Raw genomic sequence first — 8,800 nt, 5'->3', positions numbered from 1 at the left:
TTCTAAATAATTTTTTATTAAAAATATATATATTTTTAAATATAATATTTGTAGGTATTTGTTATATGTATTTAACATTATAATATTTTTGTTGTTACACTTTTGTTTGTTTTTAATTTTGAACTGACTGGAGTGAGAATATTTATTGTTACTCCTCTTCAATCCAACACTTTCCCTACTGTTGCACTCACTGGAGTGAGAATAGTAATTTTTACCCCTCCGCTATCCAACACTTTCTCTATTTTTACAATTATTGGTGTGGCAATAGTAAATGTTATCCTGCCACTATCCAACACTTTCTCCACTGTTGCACTCATTAGTGGGAATAGTAATTTGTACCCCTCCGCTGTCCATCACTTTCCCTACTGTTGCACACACTGGAGTAGGAGTAGTAATTTTTACCCCTCCGCTGTCCAGCACTTTCCCTACCATTACACTCACTGGAGTGGGAATAGTAATTTTTACCCCTTGGCTATCCAACTCTTTCCCTACTATTGCACTCACCGGAGTTGGAATAGTTATTTTTACCCCTCCACTATTCAACACTTTCCCTACTGTTGCACCCACTGGAGTGGGATTAGTAATTTCTACCCCTCCGCTATCCAACACTTTCCCGACTGTTGCACTCACCGGAGTCGGAATAGTAATTTTTACCCCTCCGCTATCCAACACTTCCCCTACTGTTGCACTCACTGGAGTGACTATAGTAATTTGTACCCCTCTGACACCCAACACTTTCCATGCTGTTGCACTCACCGGAGTTGAAATAGTAATTTCTACCCCTCCGCTATCCAACACTTTCCCTACTGTTGCACTCACTGGAGTGGGAATAGTAATTTATACCCCTCTGCTATCCAACACTCCCCCTACTGTTGCACTCACTGGAGTGGGAATAGTAATTTTTACACCTCCGCTATCCAACACTTTCCCTACTGTTGCACTCACCGGAGTTGGAATAGTAATTTCTACCCCTCTGCTATCCAACACTTTCCCTACTGTTGCACCCACTGGAGTGGGAATAGTATTTCTACCCCTCCGGTATCCAACACTTTCCATACTGTTGCACTCACTGGATTGGGAAATGTAAGTTCGAAGATTTTTAAATAGTTTAAAGTTTTATTTTCTAATAGATTTTTAAATAAAAATGAATAGTTTATTAATTGTTTCAAAGTAAATATATATGAATTATTATATATGTGTTTTGACTTTTTTAAATTAAAGTTTATTATATTTTTTACAATTTATATTAAATCTTTATTTTTTATAATAATTTTATTTAACATTTTTTATATTTATTCTTTTATTATATTATATTATATTATATTATATTATATTATATTATATTATATTATATTATATTATATATATATATCCAAAACCAATCCCGCCTCTCAACAAAGAAACAGGTCTGACACTTGTTCAGCTCGCCTTCAGGTAATATTTATCCACCACTTAAAAGGTTTCATGCATCACCACAGGAAAAACACCTGGCAGACGCGTTTCGGCGAATGCCTTCTTCAATGCCAGTTTTGTGTTCACCAGTTCATTTTACGCTAGACTTTAAATTGCTGCTAGCTGTAATCCTATTGGAGGTCTCTCATCCAATCATAGAGGGCTGACAGCGTTTTCTCTATTCACAAATAAAATTCAAAGTCCCGACTCTGTGATGATAATATCCAAAATCCCACCAACAGGGCATGTAGGCAGTCCTTCACAGTGAACTTTGGTTAAGTAACCAGTTTGTGCATTAAGTAATGCCCTGACGTCATCAGCTGCAAGGCCGTCTACTCACTGCTGCGGCGCGATCAATGGCAGTAAACGTCTCCTGAAGGCATCCCGTCCAGCAGTAATCTGCTGCTCTCTCCCCATGTGCCTCATCTGATCTCAGCCAGGGGGGCGCCTCTGTGTGCATCCGGCGCTACTCCAAACAGTGCCGGCAATCAGGAGAGCTCCAGAACGAGAGGCGTGTCAGTGCGCAGCGCCGACTTGCTGCCTAACATTCAAAACCAATCTCACCTCTCGACAAAGAAACGGGTCCGACACTTGTTCAGGTTGCCTTCAGATAATATTTATTCACCACTTAAAAGGTTTCATGCATCACCACAGGGAAAACACCTGGCAGACGCGTTTCGACGAATGCCTTCTTCATTGCCAGCTTTGTGTTTACCAGTTCATTTTAGGCGGGGCTTTAAATTGCTGCTAGCTGTTCTCCTATTGGAGCTCTCTCATCCAATCATAGAGGGCTGACAGCGTCTCCTCTATTCACAAATAAAATTCAAAGTCCCGACTCTGTGATGATAATTTCCAAAATCCCACCAACAGGGCATGTAGGCAGTCCCTCAACGAACTTTGGTTATGTAACCAGTTCGTGCATTAAGTAATGCCCTGACGTCGTCAGTTGCAGGGCCGTGCACTCCCTGCTGTGGCGAGATCAATGGCGGTAAACGTCTCCTGAAGGCGTCCCATCCAGCAGTAATCTGCCGCTCTCTCCCCGTTTGCCTCAGCCTAGTCTCGGCAGGGGGAGCGCCTCTGTGTGCATCCAGCACTACTCCAAACAGTGCCGGCCATCAGGGGAGCTCCAGAACAAGAGGTGTGTCAGTGTGCAGCGCCGACTCGCTGCCTAACATCCAAAACCAATCCCGCCTCTCGACAAAGAAATGGATCTAACACTTGCTCAGGTCACCTTCAGGTAATATTTTTTCACCACTTAAAAGGTTTCATGCATTACCACAGGGAAAACACCTGGCAGACGCATTTCGGCGAATGCCTTCTTCATTGCCAGCTTTGTGTTCACCAGTTCATTTTACGCGGGGCTTTAAATTGCTGCTAGCTGTAAACCTATTGGAGCTCTCTCATCCAATCATACAGGGCTGACAGCGTCTTCTCTAATCACAAATAAAATTCAAAGTCCCGACTCTGTGATAATAATATCCAAAATCCCACCAACATATATATAAAAGTCGATATTTTGTACAATTATTTTTTACATCGATATTTTTGTACTTACCTGTTTAACCCCTTCAGCGCTGCGCGGATTTCCGCGCAGTGCTGAAGGTTCTGAGCGCGGGCGGGGCCATGACGGAACGGTTCCGTCATAAGCACAGCCCAACCGACGTGCATGATGGAACCGTTCCGTCATAAGCGTCGAAGGGGTTAAGTATAGGGAGTCAATATTTTTGCATTCTATATTTTTGCATCAATATTTTTAACTTCCATATTTTTAACATCGATATTTTGTCAGTGAACCGTATATCCAACACGTCATTTTGCGACACACAATGCTTTTTCAAGGCTTGTGTAATTAATGACAGGTTCCTGAAAAGAGAAAGAAGTATTGTGTATTAGAAATAGTGAGGCCTGAGAGGAAAAATCTTGTCAAGAACGGGACGATTTAATGAGCAGAAGTTGTTTATTATTCATTGCGTATCTTGAGCAAGGGTGCCCAAGGTTGACTTGGTTGTTCGAGTTCTGTGAGGTGGGAAAATCAACTGATGTTGCAGATGCACAATGTGAGAAAGAGAAGAAATAGGTTTTTTAGTGATCTGTCAAGAGATATGGATACTCTTGGAACTTTTTGGTCTTAATTAGTGTTCACACCATTAGACTGTACAGCAGAACCCTTTTGACTTTGAGAGGTACAGACCTCCCGGCTCCTGGTGTCCTTGCAAGTGTTTAGCTTTAGGCTAAACACTGATATCCCTTTTACTGGAGTCTTCACTATGCTGGCATCTTCATTTCTTTATTCCCGAATCCTTTGAGACCCTCTATTCTAAACTATTCCCATTCTAGCCTAGATCCTGGATTAGATGACTCTTAAAACTGTTAATGTTTAGAAAGGAGGATTGGAGTTTCTTTAAGGTATGCCAATTCATGGTTCTTAGTATGTATTGCTGTGGCTGTAGTCTTTGTATGCCTTATGTTGCTGAGACTGAACCTATTCTGGGGTTTTAGATTTGCCGGTAATGATTCTGTATCTTTATAATGTGAGCTTGAGATGTACCTATGTTGGATTGAATACAAATTTGTAATAATCCTACTAAATTGTATCTACTGATTCCTGGTCATCATTGTGTGGACAAATGGGCTACACGGAAAGCTAAAATGTAAATTTGTTGTTAACTCCCTTGCCTCTCAGTCAACTAAAAAGATCCAAGGAAAGAAGACTGACCTCTGCTTCCATGCTTCCATGCACACCCACAACTACCCAGAAGGTGCTCATGTACATAACAGGAAGATATTTGATTTGTTCCTATTAACCTCAGGCTGATTACAGGATCACATTTATTGGGATCTAGGCCAATTTTCACATCTATTATATAGAGTAAGATGGCATTTGCATATGCGGAAATAGTGTGCATTCCCCCAACCAATTAAGTTTTGTATTTTCCCCTTAATGCCTCTTTTAATTAGCTGATGGTTCCAAAGACAAGGCAAGTAATCACAATGAGCATCTCTGCCTCATGTCCCTACTCATGGGACAGGAATAAAATATGACTGCACCCATCCTAAGTCTTGCTGGGGATTTCTTCTAGAACAGTTAGAACAGTCAATAATTGTTCGCTGAATCCCATGTACCAAATATCTCAGAACAAATAGCCCCACACAGTGCATCAAAAGCCTTTTTGAGGTCAAATGAGGCCACAATGTAATCTACCATCAACGCCATGCACCATCTAGAATACCAAAATATCCCAAGGCTGTTGGGGCAAATGCTCCAGCTTAGTACAAAGCTTTTTGAATCAGGATGGATATGGCCATGGAGAACGTTCAGCAATTAAATGACCAGGACATGACTCAGGATCTTATTATCCAAATTAAGCACAGTTAGCAGTCTGTACAAATGTAATCTCTAGTGGTTCACAATCTGATTTGGATATCACCACCATGATGGCCGTTTGTGGTGGGCAGCATATGTACCCTGCCACAGGCAGCAATGTGCATAGTGTGTAACTGTGTTACTAGAATATCAGCAAATGTGGTATAGAATTCTACATTAAAACCATCATTCCCGAAGTGTCTTGTCTTTGGACAAGTTTCTCATGGAGTTCATAACAACTGTTCAGTCAAAGGAACTTCCAAGGCCTCACTAAAGGGAATGTTATCATTTGACCACTTAATTTAATATCTTAACCACACCTCTTCTAAATAACAAGGTGTTAAATATAGCTCAGCTTAGTATTCAGTGAAAACAGTATTAATAAGTATCAGAAAGTGTACCAACGTCCCATCTGGTCTCCTCCGTTCTGTAACGTAACCAAGAACTGACATACATTCAACCAGAAAGTGTGGCTACTGGCCATCAAGTCTTGTCTCCGTCAAAGTGCTGTTTAACAACATCCTCAAAGTGTTCAAATACCTACAGTATGTTATATAGCAGTGGTTCCATTTCATGCTTCTTTCTTCCATAACCCTACACTTCCTGCATCTTTAATTCACACTTGCTAGTTCTTTTTCAACACTGCTTTCTCCCTTTATCAGTGTTTTGCCACCTTTCTATTTCGTCCTGCTTTTTAATTCATGTGTCTGCTTTCTGCCGCTTGCTCTGTGTCATAGTACGATGATGAAAAATAAGTGGGGACCTGTTCTGTAAAATTACAGTGGGTGCTCATAATCAGCAACCACTGGGGCAGATTAGGCTCTGCAGTTTCCACGAAAGGTAGCAAAATAGGGTGTTACTCCTTAAAAGCAATGAATCTACAACATTCCCATATCGCTCTTCTCTCCATGTGAGGATTATCTGAATTAGCAGATTAGCAATGTGGCCAGGTTTTCTGAAGGGGCCAAACTTTAAACTTTAGATTATTAAATTTGCAAAACTGAATCTCTTGGTGAAATGCCCTTCCAAAATGGGTTCTACAGCAGATTTTCCTAATTTGTTTTTTTTTTGTACATTTTCTCTAGGAAATCCAATATTTTGGGGATGTTTTACTCTCTTTTTTAATTCTAAAGTAGGGCAAAGTTGTTGAAGTTTTACAAAAATGCCAAAATGATACATCCTTGTTGGCTAGATAACAGGGAGTCCTGCAGGCCATTTTCTATTTCAGTCTTTTTTTATGAAAGGAGACATGTCAAAAAAAGCTATATTTATGCATCAGAATAAGGCTACACCGGAACGAACTCTTGTTCAAGGAACATATCTGTGCCGCATAGGACGGAAGCCATGTTGCCTGTGGTGTGGGCCGTGATCCGGACCTACGCGTCCCATACGTAACGTTCCCTGTGACGCTTGTAGTTGGAGCTGTTGGCTAAAACCTAGAGTGGTTCATCCAAAAGGACATGCCGCTACCCAAGGAAGAAGAGAAGAGCATCCTAGAGCAGCGGGAGGATCGTAAACTGCAGGAGACTTCTAGGCAAGACCTTACACGGGTGCTCAGTCTGAAAGAGAAGTTGGAGTTCACACCCAAAGCAGAGCTGAATCGCAACTGCCCAGAGAAAAGCTGAAAGCAGGATGTCTTAAGGGAGGACCTGGAAACTCTGAGGGTTTTGGCATTCACTGCAATTCTTTGGCATGTGAATGGCTTTCAAAATGTCCCTGAATCCTTGTGGGAGTTTAGGCCATTTCAGAACCTTTCGGAAACTTTGCGGGCCACTGATGCTTAAGGAAGTTTCCAGACTCCTCTGGCAAACGAGTGCCATTTTGGAATATCGTGAAATTGTTTTGGTGGTGAGTCCACTTCAGAAAGTCCCAGAATCCTGTGGGGGTTGGGATGCTTATGCTATGAACATTGCCGGTATAGCTGGCTGGATGTTTGACAGAACAAGATGGTACAAAGGCTTTCACAAACTTGGGTTCTCATTCCTCTGTTTTTTTTCTTTGTACATCCACCATCCATTCTTGTTCTCCTCTCTCACAGAATAATGCTATCCACATCATGCATCGCAACACACAGTCATTTACTCTTTTTTTGTGTTTAATAAGCTTTATTAAACCAAAAAATCGATACAATATAGCATAGGCCAAAAGCATAATAATATACAAAATAATGAATGAGCAAAATATAGTAGGCAATTAAACATAGTAGAAAGCTGTTTACATTTTAGGGATATTATGTGAACAAGAAAATAAGAGAAGAAACAAGGGAGGGAGAGAAAGGAGTGGAAAGAAGGGGAAGAAAATATATTTATAAACTATGAATAAGAAGTAAAGGTATGCTCTATAAAAAATAAGAAATAGTGAACAAGTTTACTGTTTTAAATAAAATCCGACAGCATCAACAGAAGAAGGATAGAATAAAGAGGAAGGAATTCAAGGGGGTTGGAAGTTTTCAGAACGGTGATGAGAAACAGCATTAATTGAAACCTTCTTTAAATGAGTAGATAATGGCAACCAAAATACATCTCTATAACATGTGGATTACATTGGGAGGCATAAGCAACATCTAACCGACGATATTGGCATACAGTATTCCACCAGGACTTAGTTGAAAGTTTTGACAAACATTTCCAATTTAACTCAATTTGTTGAAATGCTAAGGCTAACATAATATCAAACAACCCTCATTCACAAGGGGGGGGGGGGGGGGGGGTAGAATGATGGATTCTGATAGACTTCCCATAAAGAAAAGGAGATTGGACTTGGGAGTATGGAACTTAAAAATGGTGGATAAACGAGCCCATATTTGTGTCCAAAAAGAAACTACATGAGGGCATGAAAAAAGGATATGTGAAAGGTCTGCTGTTGAGAAGTCACAAGACCAACATTTCTGATCATCTGTGTGTGTGAAATTTGCTATAGAAGTAGAAGTGAAATATAGTCTATGATACAGAAAAAACATAGATGAGTAGTTGATGCAGACCTCGAAATCCTCAGTGATCGAGCCCAATTCCATATATCAGTAGTACACTGAAAAATTAAATCCGATTCCCAAGCCAGTTTTATTTTAGATTTAACGCGTTCTGAAGTCGTGGAATAGAAGAATTTATAAATTAAGGAAGCTTTTGGACATAATGCCAACATTTTGAGAAGTGGGTCCTGTGTAGATGAAGACACATCAGAAGGAAGGGAATAAAAAATATTAAGAATTGTTTCCATAAGAATTGAGAACCTTAATAAAAAAGTACAAGGACACTTGAATGTATTTTGCAAAGTAGGAAATGTACAGGGAGAAGTACCATCAAACAAATCCTGGACCCAGATAATTCCCTTAGCCCTCCAAGAAGACCAATATATAGACCTATTGTTAATGGTAATAAGTCAGTTATGCCAGAGAGGGGATTGTATAAAGTCATTTCTGGAGAGACATTTTGGCTGAAAGTAAGGTTTTAACATTGAGCAGGTATGTTTAAAAAGTGGGAGAGAAGTGAGGGTATTTTTGGCAGTAAAAGAAAGAACTTCAATGGTCGAGAAGGGAGTAAATAAACAGTATTCAATACTGACCCATAAAGGAGTAAAAGGAGAGAGTTCCATAAGGAGCCAATGAGAAGCCTCTTTTAAACAAAAAAGCCTTGTGAGGAAGTGTTGAAATAGATTAAAAAGTTTTAGCAGTAACAGATTGGAGAAGTGAAGATAAAATTCCACCGAGAAGCCGTACGGACCAGGGGATTTGCCTTTCTTTAAGGAATTCAAAGAGGAAGAGATCTCTTGGAGTGAAAGATCTGTATCCAAAGAGGAGAAATCTAAATCTGAAGAAGAAGGGGGAGGGATAGTATCTAGATATTCATTGATGTGTGAAATGGTTGGGGGTGTCTCAGGAGTGTATAAATCACTGTAAAATTTAGTAAACTCATCTAAAATATCCTTGTCTTTTGAGAGCTGTATGCCATGCGTAGATTGAATAGAGTCAATGAGTGTTTTCTCCCT

General features: G+C 40.1%; 1 pseudogene; it reads left to right on the top strand.

The window, feature by feature from the left end:
* The first annotated feature begins 6,160 nt into the window (after positions 1-6,160).
* On the top strand, positions 6,161-6,441 carry LOC146820903 (small integral membrane protein 12-like; annotated as a pseudogene).
* The last annotated feature ends 2,359 nt before the right edge of the window (positions 6,442-8,800 follow it).

Source organism: Triturus cristatus, chromosome 6 (assembly GCF_964204655.1).
Source record: "Triturus cristatus chromosome 6, aTriCri1.1, whole genome shotgun sequence".
In the NCBI taxonomy this organism is placed as follows: Eukaryota; Metazoa; Chordata; class Amphibia; order Caudata; family Salamandridae; genus Triturus; species Triturus cristatus.
The sequence above is the reverse complement of the archived record's forward strand: the minus strand, read 5'-3'. Positions and strand labels throughout refer to the sequence as shown.